Source organism: Salminus brasiliensis, chromosome 1 (assembly GCF_030463535.1).
Source record: "Salminus brasiliensis chromosome 1, fSalBra1.hap2, whole genome shotgun sequence".
Taxonomy (NCBI): domain Eukaryota; kingdom Metazoa; phylum Chordata; class Actinopteri; order Characiformes; family Bryconidae; genus Salminus; species Salminus brasiliensis.
The window spans coordinates 23,876,393-23,898,053 of record NC_132878.1 but is presented as its reverse complement, the minus strand read 5'-3'; the positions used below and the strand labels follow the sequence as shown (position 1 = coordinate 23,898,053).

At 40.4% G+C, this 21,661-nt stretch overlaps 1 protein-coding gene across 4 annotated transcripts in view; it reads right to left on the bottom strand.

Annotated features, from left to right (window-relative positions):
- dab2ipb (DAB2 interacting protein b) overlaps positions 1–21,661 on the bottom strand; it is a 166,563-nt gene that overhangs the window by 42,624 nt on the left and 102,278 nt on the right. The window lies entirely within an intron of this gene.

Here is a 21,661-nt window from a genome sequence, read left to right as displayed (position 1 = left end):
GCCCAAGACATCACTTTAAATATGGTTAACCTAAAGAGAAATTAGACATCATACACTGCAACACCTGAAATAGATGTGAAGAAAGTCTAATTATTTTTGTGGGCAAATTGTTCCCATTACCTGGTGCAGCCGTCAAGAACTTAGATTACCTTCCCAGAGTTCTAATGAACTATTTATGAGTCCGGCTAAATGTAATTCTCCACTGAGACAGCACAGCTGTGCAAGCTAAAATTTAATGAAACATGGTGATAGATGGGACTTTGTCACCTTACAATTTATGTTCAAGAAAGCGAGGGGTAAGTGCGCTCCTAATCAGAGATATTTTAATGTTTTTAAAATGTATACACATGTTCACTAGGCTCTATGCAGACTGCAGTAAATATCAAAAGGTTCTACACAAAGTTAAATTTCCTCAAACATTCCATCAACAATCCCTCAACATTTCAAACAGTGCAAATATATTTACAGTTACAGATGGACTACTGCAGTTTAGCATCTGTAATTAGACATGTAGCAACTTTTTATTAAAATAATTATTCAATTGTATCTTGATAGCAGTCACTGGGATTGCAGTGGTATACTGTTTTTGTTTTTTTACCATGGTATAAAAACTTTTTAGTTTTTACATGTGAAGATTTGCTTAGTACCAGACAAAAATGCAACTCAACAGAGAATTAACTGATTAATGGAGAAAATAAAGACACACAACTTAAGTTAATACACATGGAAAATTATTGTTCCACTGAAATCCTTCTGTAACAGAGAATATATCGGAGATCCACTGTTCCTGTATAGATTATTAATGTGTAATTTCAGCTATTAGCAGCACTGGATATAATAAAGTGTGATCGATAATGACAGGTAATAATGATTTGCAAACATAAGTCAAACAAAAGTCAACGTTATTTTCTGAAAAAGAAATGTAGTCACACAGAAGGCTCAACAATTAAATATAATATCAGATGTTTGAGTATTTAGTGTGCCCATTCTTTCCCTTTATTACAGCTTCCACTACTTTCAGGTAAATCACTCCAGAAATCAGCATATTGTCCCATATTTCCAAAGTGCTGTTTTAGACATCGGCGCATTTTCTGCTTCTTACCATCCAAGTCATCTATGCATTACAATGTAGAGGTCTGGACTCTGGAAGGTCCATCAACTTATATTCCTTTCATTTTCACATATTTATGCATGCAGATTATCTAATTCTCTACTCACCTTAAGAAACAGTAAGGGCATGAACTTAATGGTTGCTCTGACTGGAAATGTAACAAATGAATGGTAGTGCTTCTGACGTTTGCACAGTACTGTACAAAAAAATACAGACACTATGTGAAAGTTGCATAAGTTAGTATAAGTTTTACAAAAGTGTTGCAAGTGTTTCTTGCAAGCTTTTTTTTTTTTGGGGGGGGGGTGTCAAAGTCATGAAGCAGCATATTGCAGGTACTCTCTTTTGTATAATTCTTCTAGAAATAAACATGTACAGTTGTTTACTGCCTGACATTACTGTTCACCAAAACCCGCTGGAGCTGCAACAAGCTAATTAGCACTTTCTCCCAGCAGCAAATTATCTCCAAATTTAAGCTCAGAAAAGCTGCAGATCGTATTCATAAGACCAGCACAGAGTGGGTGAAGAAGTACGGGGGTAAGCAGGAAGGTAGGACAGTACAGAACACCATTTTTATTACCCATATCTAAGTCTTGTATGTGTGCAGAATAGGTAGAGAGCTTCCTCCATTACATCCGAACGCTCTCTCAGCTCTCCAGTCACTTTAATTTAATATGAACAGCGTTCATAATGTGCTGTAATACGGCTGTAACAAGCATGTCATTGGAGACTGGTGTTAAATAATGTGTTCATGGCTGTAATGTGAGCCGTAATTGGGGAAGCTGAACTGTAATACTGTATAGCGGATCTGTGCAATACTGCTGTTCATGTTAAATACACTTCTGATCATTTTCCTGCTGGAGTTCATACTGCCAGCCATTTTGAATGCTGTGATAATGTGAATAAGCAAACTTGAGGAAGGCATTTCATCAGTCAGTTACAGTCAGATTAGCCTCAAAAAAAGTCAATAGTGTGAAATTATTTCACAGTTTTTATGAGGGATGTTAGACAAGCAATCTGTCGCTGCTCATGCCAAATTACTCAAGAACGTCTCCACTGTGGGTTTGATTCCACTTGAATACATGTTGTCCTGGTTGATATGCTGGTCTTTTTGTGTCTGTTGTTTTACTAACAGTACACATAGTCACATGTAGTTATAGGCCCCGTTCACAACTGGCATTAACATGCGTCTCGCGTGATCTGATCACAATTTTCTCACATCATTTCCACTGAAGGAGGGGCACGGCACACGTTCATATACCAATATAATACACAGGAATATCGCCTTTATCCATTAGTTAGTTATTGTAGTGTGCTTAGCTAACTAGCTGGGGCAGTATCGGGACGCATCAAGGCGCTTTGGCATTCACACTACAAGAATAATGTGGTTATATGGGTCACAAAGCATCCTCAAGACGCACTGCATCTTGTTCACTTGTGTACTTTGCATTGAACATTTATGATCAGATCATCCGGGATGTATGTGAAAGTAAGTGACTCAAAAATAAAACAAACAAACAAGAATGTTGGATTTTATGGACAAGGTTTGTAGCAATATATAAAAGTTTTTGTTTACTTTATGTACAGTATTATTTGTCAGCCAAGTTTGGGTCTGAAAGCAATCTCCTTCAATAAATAAAGTTCATTTCCCCATATTTTTATAATATATATATATAGCATAAAATGCTGTAGTTTCCACAACATTATGGTTACATTCATCTAGAAGTAGTTGCTGTTGTAAAACTCTCAGACATATACATAACATGCTAACATTACATGTTTTTGAAAATAATTAAATGACATAGAAAGAGCTGACAGAACTGCGAGTCTTTTGGATGACAGCAATGATTTACTTACAAACTCTCTGTATAGCAGGCAAATGCCCTACTCTAAATGCAGGGCTTGATGGAGAGAAAGACAAGAGTCTATTGAGTGGCAGAGCCTTAGATCTGCAGCCACACACACACACACACACACACACACACACACACACACACACACACACACATTCTCTCTCTCTCTCTCTCTCTCTCTCTATATATATATATATATATATATATATATATATATAGAGAGAGAGAGAGAGAGAGAGAGAGACATAGCTCTTCTCTTGGACCTGGACATAAAGGCACATTTCCAGACCAATTTTAGAAGTTTTCTCTTTCTCTCCCACCCACCCACACACACACACACACACACACACACACACACACACACACACACACACACACACACACACACACACACACACACACAATCTAGTGCAATACGCAACTTTTCCTACATCACCTTAACAGATTCTTGTTTTTCTCCCTCCCCCTCTTTTCTCCTTTCTATCTCACCCTTCTGCTCTTCCTCAAAGACTTCCAGAGTGTACTCCTGAGATACAGCCTGTCTCTTAAGCACTGAACCCTAAAAGAGCAAAGTAATAGTGAGAGAGTGAGAGAAAGTGTGTGTGTGCCTCCCTATTGGCTGAGGTGAAACCAGGCAACAGACTAAAAGAGTCATCGGAGCAAAGGGGTTTTCTGGATTGATCCATGTTCGCGGTCCCTACTGGGAGTTGGAGTATCGAGCCCCGTGTTCTAAAAGACACGTCGGGTTTCCGGGAGGGGAAAACAATTCATTTTCCTGCCTTTGACACTGACAGCAAGACTACTGGGAATGCTCATCAAAGTGCAGTCCATATGAAAGGATGGTCTTTGCAAACAGTACGAGAGAGAGAGAGAGAGAAACCATGGACGAGCGCTCCATCCAAGCAATCATCAATCAACAACGTGTCTGTTTGACAACAGGATATGAACGTTTTCTTTGCTACACTCAAAGATTTTTGGGGGGTTTTTTTCCCCCAGCTCTCAGGTGCAACTCCACTCCGGAAGGAGGTTTGATGAAGTTAACTGAGGAGCCAAATTCTATCAAAAACACAAAGCAGTGGGATTTATTCGAGTTTGGCCCCTCAAGCGCTTCATAAAATAATTATGTAAAATCTCCTAAAAAGTCTGGGCTTTGGATGTGTATGGAAAAGGAGAGCGAGAGAGCGCGCAAGAGAGTGAAAGATTATTCCAACTGATTTATGGAGAGATTTTCTGTTCTTCTGAGTGAGTTCAGGACAAGATCAACTTGGAAACAAAAACACCACCCCACTTTCTCTAGACGTCCTCTGGCATGCGTTTGCGAAATAAAGCAATCTGTTGAAATCTATACAGTACACTCATTAAAAACCTTAAGTAAAGGTGATGTCAAAGGGTGGGGAACAAACATGAGTGGGCAGAGTTAATAGAACTGAAAAATGCCACGCTGTGCTAAAAAACCATAGATAATACTTTTAGCATTGTGCCTGTTTCCAATATTATTACTGTGCCCACTTTACTACTGGTTAAGTCCTCCATATCTATCCAGTCTTTATTTCCCTGTCCTGCTTTTGCCCTGTCTGTTTACCTCCCTGTCTTATTAGTAGTCCCCGTCCCTGTGCCTATCCTGCCTGTTCACCACAAATAGTCTACTGTGGGCAACAACTATGGCCACAAACAGCCTTTTTTTTTTTATTAAGAAATTCACTAAGGTGGCGCAGACAGGTGTACGGAGTTTACTTACTGTGAACAATAAACAGGAACAGAACATCATGTAGCTAAATACAGGGAGCAGTTTTTAGGTATTTTAGGTATAATGAACTTCTATTCACACAAAGATACTATATATATACACATATATATATATATATATATATATTCTTTTTTTTTTTAGATTGGTAGATTTTGGCCTCCCATCCAGACTTTTCAAAAACAGATATTATTAAAGACTCTGTTTACACTGTTGTCATGTGGAAAACGCTGACCTCACCTCAAAAATGCCAATAATTCTTGAGGGTACTGTACATATGTATAGGTGTTACAATGCAGTGGTTCTCAAACCAGCGCTTAGGGGCCCTCAGACAGTCCAGATGTTTGCTCCCAAACCAACACACATGGCAAAACTGTAGACTTGTCGTGCTGCTCTGGAGGTTTAGGAACCACTTTTAAAATGCTAGACCATATTGCGTAAATGTTTTGAGGTATGCACAACCAATGCATTACATAACAGTGGGTGAAGGTTAAGAAATGCGTGTGTGAGGGAGGGACATAAGCATCTTGGACATAAGACAGACATGCCGAGACACGGTCACTGTGCAGAAACCTTAACACACTGGAATGTGCGTATGTGTACACTGCACGAGAAGGACGGGACCAAACCGTGATGTTATACATAATATACATATTGAAAACACACTGGATAATGATTTTAATAATCATTTTTTTCAGCTTTGATCAATCAACACACAGAAAACTCATCATAGCCTGTTCAGAATGCTCACAATCCCATAACCTGATAAAAGCTGTCAGGATTTTATCTTGATCAGACCAAGACACATCAAATGTAAGTGTGAAGATGCACTTAAAACAGATACAAATCCGATCACCCAAACAACTTCAGGAGGTGGTAAAAGAGACATTTGAGCCACACATTGTAGCTCCAACCAAAACTCCTCCCAGTACAACCAAAATACCAGTAAAATTTGCCGCGCAACAAGCTACTTTGCATAATCGGCCCCACAATCGGATTTCAGTCTGCCTAACTGGAGACACATTTTTTATTTTTACTACAAAGTGTAAATGCATGTACCTAAAATATTATCAGGATACAATCCAGATCCTACGCACATGAAGTGGCAGTCCCTTTAGAGTCTACAAGCTCCAATTTGAACTACTGTTTATATTTGCACTGACTATACCCAGGCTTTGAATCAGCTACATATGCCACTTTACTATTAATGTCAATCTCAGGGACCCCTTTTTATTTGTTTATACAAACACTTAAACTCCACATTCCTACAAATGAGTAAATTACCATTTCTATGCTTTGTGTTAATTAAATGTTTATTTAAATGTTTGATGTTTATTGCTGCACCATGGGTCTGAGAGTAACTTGACTTTGACTGGTGTAAACTGCATCCTTACATTTTTCACAATATAAATACCCCCCCTCCCCCAAAGTATTTCACAACCTCTGAAAAGCTCTGCATTACTGTTCCCGTAAGGCAATGTCTAGTGTATGGCCTTTTTGTAAAAATTACAATAGTAGATTACATTTACTGATCTGTGTTTCTAAAGCAGCTACACAATTTGGGTAAAATGTAATGTAATACTTTAGTAAAATCACATTGATTTCAGATTTTCAGTTTATTTAATGAAACAGTCTGGACTGATGTATTTGAATTTATGGCTTACGATTTTATAATGGCCATTGTACAGTGTTTTTCATATTTTACAACACAGTCTGACTGACTTACTGGAACCATTCAGCTCCCAGTTCTTTTGAAACACTGGCGTGAATTCACTTTATCTGTGAAGTGTGTATATAGTGGTACACATTCTGAACTTTTCTGCTTCTGCTTCTGTGCAGTACTTCTGCTGGTAAAACACAACGTTCCCTTGATAGACTTATTTCTAACCAGCCATTTAAAAAAAAAAAAAAAACACCAAGAGTAAGGATGTGGCAGGAGTCCTACATGGTTTACATGGCCTAGGAGGTTTATGCGGCCTACATGGTTTATGCAGCATGTACAAAAATGTCAGAACACAAACAAATACATGGATGAAAAACAGCTCAAACATAGTTGCAGCACTGGAACCACAATTAATTCAAGTTTTCATGTTGCTCAGTAAAATAGTTCCATACTGCAGACCCTAAACTGCTTTGTTACCTTCTGAGAACAGGCGTTTCAGGCTGTACTTACTTGGGCTGGCTGTAAATGTGTGCTAAGGGTATCTAGAGGATGCCAGAGTGCTCTGCTAGAACAAAAAGGTAAAAACAAAGGATATGAACTAGACTAGGCTTTAAATGATACCTAATAAATTAATATATTCCTGATTTGGATCAGAACATTCTTAGTTTAAATAACTGGTCGAAGGCATATTTCCTAATATGATTGATGAGAGATCCTAACTAACAACAACAATGATGATAATAATAATAATAATAATAATAATAATAAAGCCTTCTAAATCATCAGTATTGCAAAATCAATATCCAATATCATCATAATAATAAACCTACTGTTCGGCTTAGAGACCCTGTCTCTAATCCATCAAACTTAACAATTTAGGTAACGGATACAACAACAGGCACTCAATCACTACACTCCAGAGACGTAAAGCAATATTAAGAACCCCCGTGCATGCTGAACACACTGCATGCACATATGCACATCTCTCTGAGGTGAAATCCCACATCAATCTAGAGTTAATGTCACCATCACGTTGCAGCCAATGAAGAATGCCACTGAAGGCTATATTCCCACTAATGGAGCTCTGTGTGTGTCGGCATGTGCTCAGTAATGTGCTGTGCATGCTTAGCAGCATGTGCTACAGCCTCAGCCGTGGCAACACACACCCACGCTCTCGCACTGTGTGTGTAGGAGTATTAACATAAACACATAAAAACTGTTAGAAACCAACCCACACACCAAAATCATTTGTCCATGACCTTTTTTGCCTTTGTATCTTCCCTCAATCATTCACTTCCTCCCTCTTTCTCCTGCCCTTTATGAATATTTACCTAAGATTACATCTTCCCAGATGAATGCTTATTCCTACTCATCTCACTTCAGTAAATATTTCAGACACTGCACCAAAGACAAGTCCTCGCCATCTTTCTTTACTCACACACACATGCACACTCAACTTCTGAACACTGAAGTAAGTACTTGTCTCTCAGAAAGAGACAAGTAGGGAACCTAGAACAAACTCAATCACACACTCTGTAACTCATTCTGCAGCTTTCCGGCATTATTCAACTAGCACAAGATACATATCCAGCCCAGAAAACCCAGCCGTGTTTTCTCCTCAAAATAAACCGAACAATAAAGCCAGAACATTAAACCCACAGGTGAAGATACATCGATTATCTCATTAGGCAGCAACTGAACAGTCAGTTATTGAAGTTGATATGTTGGAAACAGGGAAAAAGGGCAAGTGTAAGGATCTGAGACACTTTGACAAGGGCCAAATTGTGACAGCTAGACTATTGGGTCAGAGCATCTCCAAAACATCAAGCAAGTCTTGTGGGGTGTTCCCCGGGGGTTAGAACCTACCAAAAGAGGTACAACGAAGAATAACCAGTGAACTGGTGACACAAGGATCATGGCTCACTGACGCAATTCATAGAGCCCCCACCTCACAACTTACAGGACTAAAAAAAGAGGACCTGCTGCTGGCATCTTGAAGCTAGACACCACAGGGCACCACCGAGGTGTCGTGGAGTGCATGCCTCATTGGGTCAGAGCTGTTTTGGTGGCACCAGAAAGACCTGCACAAAATTAGGCAGGTCGTTTTAATGTGAAGGCTGACTGTTGGCTGTAACTTTACAAGAGTTTTACACATTTGTAACAGAAGTTCATATAACAAGCTGAATTTTCAACTACATGTGTACCATTTCTATTGGTTCATTGATACAAAACAAGAAGTCAAAAACTGAGATAGACGGCTTCTGCCATGGGACCCGCCCTTTGTGTAACAGAGCTACAACTGAAAGATCTGACTGAGCTAAAGGGTGGTGATGGAGGTAGAGGTAGGGTGTGGAAACTTTGTCAAGGCACGCACAAGCTGGAAATTGACATTAGGACATTGGGAAAATGAGGAGGAGAAGCTTTAGGCATGTTCCTCTTTCTAAACCTGTTACTTGTTAAATGCAGTTCATCAGTGTTTGTTCTTCAATGCTAGGCAGAGACGTTCTGGTGCTTAATTAATTTGAGAATTATTAAAAGAAAGTAAATGAGTTTTTATTCTGTTATACAGAACTGAGCTTTAACACATCACACAGTCATTTTAACAGAGCATGGTGGGTTTTTTTGTTGTTGTTGTTTGCCAGGCAGACTTTTAACGTTTAACAGGCAACTCCAACAACAGGCTGCAGGCCGGAATTGCTTCCAGCCTTATGTTGTGGCAAGGATATGGAAGAGAACCAAAGGATCCACACTCTCAGTGGACCGTCCCTGTAATGTTAGAGTAAAACACTTGGCAGTTCTAATTTAGCAGTCTACATGACATTACTGAACATTTCTCTATTGTTATCTGTGGAGTATTAAGTAATGATGCTGGGCTGGTTTTCAAGATGCTAATTTCATATTTTTAAGGCTCATCTCTAATTTTCCCCACTACGACTCTAAAGGACTAAAACCAACATAGTAAGTGCATCTCATCTCTCGTATTAAATCAGATTTCCAGGGTACCAAGATCAACACTGGCAAGGTAGTGTATCCTCAAGCCATTAGCTTTAATGCGATTCTACTGGTTAAAACTGAACAAATCAGCGCTGGATTCCTCCATTTTACTTAACTTTGAGCAGTTCGATACCCCTACAAAGTTATTTACACTTGACATCTGCTCCTACTGAACGCCTTTCCTACAACCTCCTCATACCTAAAATCCAGCGTGTGTGTGTGTGTATATATATATATATATATATATATATATATATATATATATATATATATATATATATATATATATATATCTCACCGACACAATCAGTGACCCACCAAATCTTTAACAGACCAGAGGATAACTTTACGGATATTTGGTGGGAAAAAAAATGTACACAGCAGAAAAATCACTAATTCAAAAGGTAAAGGTCCAAGTAGTGATATTCTATTATTTTACCACAATCATTCATCTCTGCACATGTATTAATGATTTCTATGAAAACAAAGTGTTCAATATTTAATTATTATTCTACTGTGTATTTAGGCCACTGGTCTCAGAGTTTAGGGTTTTCTCTGTTCATCACAAACCTGATCCAACTAATTATTATTAATAAATATAAATAATTAGGAAGTGGGTGTGGTACTGTAGCAAAACCTCAAAATGCATTAGTCTTAAGTCACAAAAATGGCACAGCTTTTTTCTGGGAAGACTAATGCTTCCCTCTGTGGAGTCACTGTTAGGATACATTTGGATAGTGTAGTGGATAACAGAAAACCAGGGTTCCAACTGGTTTGAAATTGACTGGTTAACTTTGACTGGTTCCATAATAAACAAACAAGTTCAAACACTGTACATACAAAACTGACTATGCATATTTAACAGCAGTAATTAATGGTGTATATCACTGCTTAATTGTCACATATTGAATTATTTATTTCATACCCCCCCTCCATAACATTTTTTTAAAAGTAAGGAACGCAAGCGAGTGTCGAGAACAGAGCTAAAACACTCCCTACAAATATATGCAACAAAGCTATCTTCACTAGCCATGAGTGCAGTGAGTTTCGCATGTCCCCTTTCTATTTCTGATGTGTCGCATCACATCTCACTGATGTTTCGCCTCAACAAATACTGCGGTTAAGCCAGACATCATGTCAAAAAGCAATTAAACTAGTCAAACTAGTTTCAATAAGGATATTAAAACAGAAGCGAGGGGAATTACTAGGTTAGGAGGTTAGTCACTGGTAGTGACAACAACATTATTTGTTGTTTTCTGCTGCAAGCTGCCAATAGTCTACTCATACTGTGTTAAACTCATGTAAAGTAGATATGGTAACATCAAGACAAAAAAATTCACACTCGTATTCTCAGCTGATGTCTCCAGCTATCCGCTGTTGGGTCTGTAGTGTGTTTAACATGTGAACTTGACATTTTGAGCGTGGACATGCTGAAGAAGTCGCACCAAGACGCGATTCAGCTTTTGGACAAATGTTTGCTGTTAGGACAGGCTTGGTTGTCTCTGTGTGTGGGCCACTTCAAGTTTCTCTCAAGCTGGATTTAGCCAAGGGAAGAGGGCCCAGTGTGGGGTTTTAGAAACAGAGCACTGGCTTGAAGTTCTTGGTTTTCATGCTATTGGAAAAAGGGTAATACATATAGCCACCATCTCTTTCTGGTGGTGGAGGAAACTGGGTGGAGAAACTGAAGGATGAATTATATAAAGCAGTGTGGAAGTCCTGAACGACAGTGGAAGGAAATAAAATAACATTAAAAAGAGTAAAAAAGCAGATACTAGTACTGACTAAGTACGTACCAGATCAAGCTAACAGAAATACACACTACACACACTCATTCATTAACTTCTGACCCTCACATTTCTGCAATAGATAAAAGTAAGCAGAGACAGAAGAAGAGACAGCGAAACTGTAAAAATGAGTTGTACTCAAAAGACACATCAGTACAACAACAGACACTTTCTATGCTGCCTTCATTCCAGAGTGAGAGTGAAAGAGATTACACCCCTACCATCCCTGATAGACTTCCTGTTATGGCTCTGTGTGTTAGCGTGTATGCGAGTCTGTTCTACCCAAGTCAGTATCTGAGAACTAAATCGGTCTTTTGGCCATTCAGGGAAGTGCTCTGTCCGCAGTGGGGCAGACACTCAGCATGATAACAGCTCCTTATAAAGAAAGCAAGCAACCACAAACAAGCTGCAAATATCACAAACACAACCCACAACAAGTCAAACAACAGTAACGAGGCTTATGTATTCTTCCTAAAGCAGTTCGGAAAATAAAGTGTTGTGGTTGTGCTACTTGTGACGCACGTCCTAAGCTCTTACTTACAGTGTACGATCAGAGCAGAGCATAGAGCAGGATAAGATAACTCTGAGGTAATGCTAGCAGAAATCTTTAAAAGCAAAGAAGCATTCAGACGAGAGAGGCCTTTGCTTTTAAAACAGGAAGTTGATGCTGACATCACTGTCAGAAATATTAATACATTGAAAAAAGTGTCATTATTTTTATTGGTACAAAACTGAAAATAGCTGCCAACTAGAACTGACAATTTTGCATCTTATTTTTAGGCCATACCCGCTTTAGCATGCGTGTTGGCTGCAGTGAGAATTTCTGTGCCATGGAAGACAGAAGTGGATGTCACCACAAACTGCACTTTAGTTAGTTCAATATTTCACTTTTTTGTATTAGAAGATATTTGTTTTTGATTTGCTTCAAATAGAGTTATGGAGTAAAAGTAAAAGCCGCTTATTTGCCAGCTTCTTATTGGCCTTTTTCAGTCCTCCTTTAGTGGTGCAGTGTGGACGTTTTGCCATTCCTGCATCACGTAAAGTGGAAAAGAACATTTAGAATGAGAAGCTGGTGCATGAGCAGCTAACACAGCTTTACTGAAACAAGCAAATAGGGGTTATCCCAGGTTCACTCTGAATGCAGCTTATCAGGTAAAACCAGAGCTAAATAAAACACACAAGCAAGGAACTACTGTCCTTTCATTATTTTGATTGAGTTTTCAAAAAAAAAAGGATGAAAACTGTAGCCAACTTTTAGGCATGTTATGTTAGGATTTTGTTTTATGGCCTAATGTGAGGTGTGTTCACTGTTGGGTAATGATGACCCTGCCGGCTGTTGTCAGTGGTGGACAGTAGAGGAGCACCTGTTCTTTTTCCAAGTAAGTAAACGGGAAGTGCAATTCACAGACTACAACAACTTGGTCAATTCCAAATGAGGAAAAACGGTGCCGTCCCTGCCTGTCCTATTTCCCCTAATTCAAATTCCAGCTTTCCTTGGATTCATTATTTAAAAATAAATAAATAAATAAATAAATAAAGAAAAAAGAAAAAGCAATGTAACAGAGCCCTGGACGTCACAGCCACACCTGGCAGGGTACAATTACATGGACACGCTACACCTTATAATAATAGAAACACTACAATGTAACTGTAGCTGTAATTCTAGTCTGATGGCCGATCCCTCATTCTTTTTCATGACATTCATGCCATTTTTGCTGCAATAACTTCATTTTTCAAACTTCCTGAGAGTGCGCATGTGTGTATGTATCAGTACATTTACATTAGTCCTTTATCCACACATTCTTATCATCTCTAGTTCTGCACAGTGTTACTTTGACCTTGTCCAGGTTGCCAGAACCAAGATTGAGAGCCCCCAACCCCCAACGCTCTTCAGCTCCTCCAGATACACACACAGACATCACACATCTATTTCACCTTTCAAAAAGACAGCAGCACATCTTTTGGTGAAAAAAACTTTCTTCTTGGTATCAAAAGGGGAAATGAAGGTCACTAGCACACACACACACACACACACACACACACACACACACACACACACACACACACACACACACACACAAAAAGGATGAGGTGGTCTGATGTCTATAACTCGTGCGCGCACACACACAATACATTCATGTTACAGTCTAGTGGACTTGAAAGGACTATTAGCTCGACATATGTAGGTTAGGTTAACACAGACGTACCTCCTGATCTCACATTATAGAACAGACAGACAGCTGCTGTGTGTGTGTGTGGGTGTGTGTGTGGCCAGTTACAAGATTATGCTGTCATCATCACACTGGCATTTATTTGCCTGGAAACGACCGGATCAGAAAGGGAGACAGAACACCCTCCAAGGCTCCTTCACAGCTCAGGTTTTGCCTCTACCCTTGAATGGACCATAACTACGAAAAAGGTGAGCGTTTCCATGGCAACTAGCTGACAGGTACTATTTTCGCCCCAAAAGAAGAGCACGACCCCTAATGGCTGGAATGACGCTCTCATGCACAGTACACAAGAAGTACAAGTGCAAAATGAAAAGGACCTTTCTTTGAAATGACATTCACTGGCCCTCCACAGTAATTCAAATAGGCCTATGTCTGAAGTGAACATACAGCCCATCCTATTATATCTGAGCTGCAACAGAGAAGCTTTAAACGCAGCACTTTCATAGCAGGGTTTCTAAAGCGTGGTGATAGAGGTGCAAATCAATTGGTGGGTAAACTGCAAATGCATCAGTCCATCAGAGGAATGGGAAATAATTGAACATGTCAGGGGAGGCAGTAACCAAAATGACCTCAAAAAGGTGCCTCAAAGAAAGCTCGACAGCCAGAGCTCACAGACAGCCACTAATGAAGGATCGTCTCTATGAAAAAAGAAAGAGGAAGGTGGCACTGGACTAGCAAGCATCGCCTCCCTGACCCTGGCTCAACTAAAACTCCATTAGCTTCACAATGCGGCTAGGGCTTTAAAAAAAACACACAATGTGGAAGGGGAAAAACACAGCTGAGTCATCTTTGGGTCCTGGTTGTCTACAGTACGTATGTAAGGTTTCTCCTCCAGAGAAAGCCAAAGCCAGGCCTTAACCCGTATTGAGAGGGGGGTCAGCACCACTTTTTATTTTCTTATATGGATATTAAAATCTTGAGTATTGGCATCATCTTTATCCTGATCCTTTTGCTTAAAAAAAAAAAAAAACAACCATACTTTTGCTTTAAAAAAATCTGAAGAACATCAGTTAAGATGTGCTCAAACTACTCAAATACATTCGACTGTCCTACGGGACGAAACACAGCTAACGTCAGCCATTTGGCCCACCTGCCACTGTTCATACCCAATCCACTTAAAAAATGCCCTTAATTCTTTTGAACAAGCTCAAAGGAAATGTTAAAAAAAAGGCAAGGGCATTTTAATGTGTTACATTTTGTTTGGCATAACATGTCATACATATATCATTTATTAGAACGCGTGGCTGCCTAGCGATGCTTCATTGGCGGCAGTTTGGAAAAGAGGTGGTGACTGACTTCACATGTGCTTGTCCTTACCCTCCCGGTGTCAGAAGCTTTAAAAAACGATGGGGAGTCCTAGCGAGTGGCTCGTTTAATTGAATCGGCTAAATTGGGAATAAATCTTTTTTTTTTAATAAGTAAAATATGACTGTATTCAGATCACTTACATTACAAATATTTGCGATTTGCAATAAATGTCAATTGTCTTCAATGTTCCTAAATTCAGTCATGTCACCCCACTGCTGCGTTCTCGTCACTGGCTTCCTGTAGCTGCTGCCCGCATCAGATTCAAAACCTTGATGCTGGCCTACAAAGCCAAGAACGGACCAACCCCTCCATACCTGATGGCAATGGTCAAAAGCCAATCCACACCAAGAGCCCTCCGAGCTTCATGTACGGCTCGGCTCAACCGGCCATCCCTCAAAATCCCTCGTGGAACGAGCTTCCCCTGGGTGTCCGAACGGCAGAGTCGCTCGCTGTCTTCAAACGCAGACTGAAGACCGGCCTCTTCCGAGAATACTTGGACGATTAGAGTATTATGGTCACCTTAGTGACTTAGAGGTATCTTTTGAACTATTAGTCTATTCTAACTAGCTAAGGTTTTCTTGAGTAAATAGCAAAGCACTTTGTAAGTCGCTCTGGATAAGAGCGTCTGCTAAATGCCATAAATGTAAATGTCAAGGGCTGTAACAAATGGCTTTGCCAAAAAAGAATGCCAGTGTTTTTTTTGTTTGTTTTTTTTTTTAAATATAATAATCTGAATAACTCATCAATCAACATCATCAACATTTCAAGAACAAAAGTGATATTATTGGCATTTAAGAATGCAGCACCAAGTCAGTATAAGAGCATACAGGGCTACATACGCTCTCTTTGTAAAGAAACGTAGGTAATCAGTGTTCAGGGAGAACTGCCGATATCCATTTTACCAACAGTGTATCACTATTACGCAGATAAATTACAATCATAAACAAAATAGCTCAATCTCATCATGCTGCCCACCCATATTCAGTAGATTGTGTTTTATTAAGCATTTAAAAAAGCAAGTGACTAAAGTGTAATGCTTTAGTAAGCCTGTATTTTACAGCACTAAGACCTAGTTGCTGGCACCACACAGTGCTGCTCTACACAGCAGGACGTAAATCAGCCAAAAGAAGTGCAGCGACCTTAAACAGCAAGGTCAAACGAGGCGAGGGGTCACCACGAGAGCCGTGTAAACACACAGAAGAGGGGGACGCTCGCAAAGGGGAAAGAAACTAATGTAGGTCCAGCTTCTGAGCTTCAAGTCTCTGAAATGAGCCTTGATCGTGTGACGTTTACTAACTGAGCGGTCTACCGGTGTGTGGGTGTGCGCAAAGAGCCGGGTCTCCATCAACTGTGGGCTAGCAACTAGCCTGAGCTCGTTTAGGTTCCTCCGCTGCTCCTGAACCTCTGGAGAAAAACGTGCTCTAGCTACGGGAATAAAAGCCAGGACGAAAGACGCTTTAGCCATCGGAACAGCTCGACTGAAGCTAGCTAGCTACGTGCTGGCTAACACCTCCAGCCGAGAGCAGACTGTCGACCACAGAATCCGAGGTCGCTCATTCGGGAGGAAGGAAGAAAGAAAGAAGAGCGAGGACGAGGACACACACACACACACACACACACACACACACACACACAACCAGGGTTCACAACAAGACACACAGCAACTCCACCACATCACTTATACTTTTTATAGACAAGCCTAAAGCCTCCCAAATCTCATGATGGCTAGTTTGCCTCAGAGGGCTCATCGTATCGCCCCCATCGTATCGTCCCAAAATGCTAGCTAGTTAGCTAGCTAGTTAAACAGATAAATCAACATTGTTCGTGGTCCAGCCTACTTGTTTTTGGACTGTGCCAATTTATCAGTGTCCTTTGGGAGAAAAATTAAGTTATTTTCTATGAATAACGAGTTTGGATCACGGTTTAATCAATGGTGGCTAATGCAGGTCCAGAAAGTGGAAATCCGCTCCAGGATTTCGTTCCAACTGCCAGGCCTGGGCTGCTGCAGCAGCCCAGGCCTGGCAGTTGGAACGAAATCCTGGAGCGGATTTCCACTTTCTGGACCTGCATTAGCAGCCATCTCTGGGTATAGGTCCTCTGAGGCAAGCCGATAGCAGCACGGCACAGACTGCCGGGCTAAACCAACGTTACGTTTGCTGTAAAGAAGACTATGGCAGTTTATCCTTCAGGCTTTTTCAAACTAGCTAGCTAACACTTCCAACAAATATGAAAAAAAAACGATGATAGCTGAGCTGAAGAAGGGCCTGGGTCTGGTTTCGACTCAGCTTTTAAAACATCCTTTAAATAAATAATAAAAAAAAATAAAAAAAACCGCCGACAAGTGAAACTGTGATAACGAAGTTGAAAGAAATTCCGCCGTTCCACCTTAAATGCGGCGCCCGGCTGAAGAGGCTGCACCGTTTAAGGTGGACCGGAAAATTCGGCTAGGAAGCCAACTTCAGCTCGCAGAAACATGGCACTTACACGTTAGCGGAGCGCGGAAACCTCGCTTGTTAACGCCAGACTCGGCCCTGAGAGCCATGGCAGTCCCTGCGGAGGAGCATTCCCTCACTTTTGAGCCAACCCGGCTAATTCTGGGCACTCTCTGAGCGATCGCTCGCCGCTGTGCCTCGCCATTAGGATGAGAAACTTCCCATGGGATTGCTCGGAGCACACAGACGCGGGCGGGCGCGCGCGCGCGCACACACACACCCACCTACCTCCCACCACACGTCCCGTTTACAAAGCATGGAAAACATGAAGCCTTTTCGGGTTCATATCGACGGCTGTGCCAATCAATTTGCAAGATTTTGCTACTAATAAACACTGAAAGAAATAGTACTCTGAGCTTATAGGATTTACATAAAACACGGCGTATTAAAACTAGTACACACACAAAAAAGAGCCCCCCTATTGAACATGAAGACCACAAACAGCGGCCGAGAAGCCACCACTTGATCATGCAAGGAGAACCCAGGTGCACGGACTCACTGTTTAAACACAGCAATGGCTCCACACATACTTGGACACAGCAGCCTTTATTACTGCCTTTGGCTTTTGCCTGTGCTTGCTTACATAAGAGAATACTATGCTTTATCTGATCTCATTACACGTTGAGGCTTGTAAAAGAGCAAGGAAGCTAGACAGAACACAGCCAAGGAAAGAAACGGGACAATCCTCGGTCGACTTTTTGCGCTAAACCACTGCCAGATGTATCCCCTTGCTTATTTTCACAGAAAAGGAGGATATGACATCACACCAGAGACATGCTGAGGGGGAAAATAAGTGACATGAGGGCAAAAAAATGTCAGAGCTGGCCATTACACTGCTGTCTGACTACATACGCTGACAGGCCAATGCTTTACAAGTGACCAGAGGCCAACGCATACAAACACACTCACACAGGCTTCTCCCACATCATAATTGGGAGGGAAAGGGTAGAGCTCTATATATGGAGAGGCTGTCCCAGGGCTAACTACTAACAAATCTAGGGAGCCAAAGCTGCAACAAACAGACACATTCTTCATATCTGATGACCAATGTCCAAACTAGGTGCACTTCAGCGAAACAGGGCCTTGCTATAAAACACTTCAGCACTTAAAGAAATGGAGAGCTAAAGTAGGCACTATTGACCGCCTAGCTCTGCCAGTCACTTCCGGAGTCATCTTTTAAGTAGGCCCTGCTGCTTGGCCACTGTATCTTCCGCCGTCATTCATTCAGACATTCACCCATTCATTCTCTCCCTCTCTCTGAGTAGGGATGTAACAATACTACATAGGTTTCGGGCTGGGGTGCTGACACTGAAAGCAGTACGTACATGACAGAGAGTGATGCAATGCAAAATGACAGGCCCTTAGTTTCATGAAACTGTTGAAATCATTTACATAAAGCAAATGTGTGTGCTATAATGTTACAATAGACACCCATAACTGACACATCAAAGCACTAATGCACACCTTACTTACTATTTCAGGATCGCCTTGAACTGGAACACACACTGAGCAGAAATACAAGTTGATTAAACTTTAAAATGAACTTTTTATTTTAAATATAATATTAGGTCGATTTTACGTCTAGCTAGGACTTTAGCAACATCACAACCCTGAAATCGAGTCTTGTAGTGCCGTAAATAGCAAGTCCGCTCGTGGCTAGAGCTTTTGACAGGTTGCACACCCACACCCAGATCAGATCTGCTTCGGTAGACTGCTCCGTTAAATGTGACACTATTAAGGCGTTAAACATGTTTCATTTTAGAGACTTTCAGCTCAGAAGCTGGACATACATTCGTTTCTTTCCCCTTTGTCAGCGTCTCCCAGCGTCTGAGTGTTTTTGTTACATGGCTCTTGTGGTGACCTCTCGCCTCGTCTTTGTGTTTCACAGCTTGTAAACGGCCAAATAAGCAGAAAATAAGAGCTCTGGCTCTTTAACATAAGGTCCTTTTTTCAGCCATTACTTATTTTATGTAGCAAATCAATACACCACTGTATTGCGCCAAATCAAAATCGTTACACTCCTAGAGGACAGGTGCGCGTCTCGGCACAAGGCCAGTTTCACGGCTACGTCATGTATACGAATACACTGAGCATGTCGGGACCTTAAAAATGTAAAATTCAGCTGTGCATTGAGAGAGCCAATGAGAAGAGAGAATGACTGATGAGGCTGGAGTTTATCAATTATGATATAAAATAGATGCATAGTTTCGGGTCAGACTGGAAACACAGCACACACACAGTCTTATCATCAGCATACAGCATACAGAGTCCTTCTTATTTACTCTGCTAGTTAAAGACTAACTATTAAGAAACTTCTGGGATTGGCACTTGTGCTCCTGTATGAGTTTTACACACACACACACACACACACACACACACACCACTCAGCCACAAGGGTTGTAATTACTAATCACTTCTGCCTTCCCGCGCTAGTCCATAGGTCAGTAAAAGAAAACCTTGAGCTCGTCTCATTGTTTTTCAACACCACGTTTCTCATTGCTACACTATTTAATAGGGACGTAGTCATACGACACATTCTATTAAACTGAACATTATTATTATTATTATTATTATTATTATTACAGTATCATACCGTACTGTGACATGCTCAGATTAAACAATCCTGAAATCCTCACAGCCTCAGTGTGCCTGACATATCGTAGCACTGTAGCTTTTTGTAGTGCACTGTTTTGCATGCTAGAGCATTAGATTGGCAAATGGAAACTTTAGCATATTAACAGCTACATTTAGCCATCAGGTATGTCTTATTTTTCCTATATAGAAAACTTCATATTTCAAGTGGCAATGTGACAACATTTTTTCCTATAGTGATAAATTTAGTTATCCTGCGTAAAGAACACTGATCAATTGCATGTTTCATTACGAGTGTAATTAGTCCTCTTTAAGTGAATGAAGTGCAGCACGATGTGAAGAGAAATCAATGGGCTAAGAATGAGACATTATCCGGACAGCAGTTTTTATAATATGCTGCTGCTGGTTTATTTGTCTGTGTGTACAAATATTATAATAAATATTGTTTATTGTGAACATTTCTTTAAATATTTTGATATATATTTCCACCCTGTCATATGAAGACTCCACTGTATTATCAACCTTATATTTTGAGTATTATTACATCTAGTATTTAATTATAAATGCACCATATACATGATTCATGTAAAAATGACTTAAGACATTACATATTTACACTCTACATCATTAAATTAAATTCAAATCATATATTTATAGACTATAGACTCTCTCTCTCTCTCTCTCTCTCTATATATATATATATATATATATATATATATATATATATATATATATATATATATATATATATATATATATATATATGTTATGTTAGTTAGGAGTCTTTGTGGACTCTTAATTGTGTAGTGTGGTGGGCTTTCCCAGTTGTGGAACTGACTCACACTCTGCCATGTGGGAGGCAGTGTTGTTACCCACTACACTCCACCAACCACCAAAACCATGATAAAGCAACTACCCAACTTACAAACATAAATGTGGTATTGACTAAAAGTCTAGAACAAGTACTTTCCACACACTGTTCCTCTGCTCATTTCTGCCATTGAGAAATAATGCTGTTCCTGCTGATGCTAACTGGAGTCATATCCAGAAATACAACAGCAAAGAGCAACCACAATGTTCTCTTTATCTGTAACATCACCTGCAAGAAGAGGAAAAATGCATCAAGCTGTTTTCAATCACACATTATTGTGTTTTTGTTATTTTGTTGTGACTGCTGTGTTTGATTCCTATTCCCTCCCCCAGGCTTTGTTCATCGCTCAAAGAATGCATCTAAGCGCATGCCAGCAAGATGTAAGTGAAAGTGGCTTTGAGTTGCTACAAGTCATCGTGGGATTCATCTGCCAAGACAAGATGGGAGCGATACTCTTCCTGGGTGCAAAAACGCACTTTCACACCCATGGATGTCCTGCATTCCAGGCAAGTTGCCTCATGCCTCATGCCTCCACCTAAGACCCAAAACCTTGGAGAGAAGAAGGGGAGAAAAGAGAAGGAAATAGGAATGGGTAAAAAGAGATCCACTGCTTATCTCCAATCTGCACTGTTCTGCATTCGGGTAGTCCATCCACGTCTCTTTCATCTCTCTCTTCATCTCGTCATGAAATCGCTAGAGAGTCAGAGATGGCAGCAGGACTTAAAGGAGTTTAAGTGTTGTAGAAACTAAAAAGTGGGGGGGGGGGGGGGGGGGGGGGGGTGTATAGGACTGAAAATGGATAAGTTGACTCAACACAATAACAATACCATCGTCAGTGCTACATAGAACCATCTTTAATAGGTCTGAAGAGCTCTTTTATTCAGGCAAATGACCGTTTAACCATCTATACCATACAAATTCAGTCACCATATTTCTATATTGAACCACTTCCTTTTAATAAAGAACCCTTTATCCAAGTTTGTGTTTTGAGGCAATTAAATTACAAAGTTTCAATGCAGCT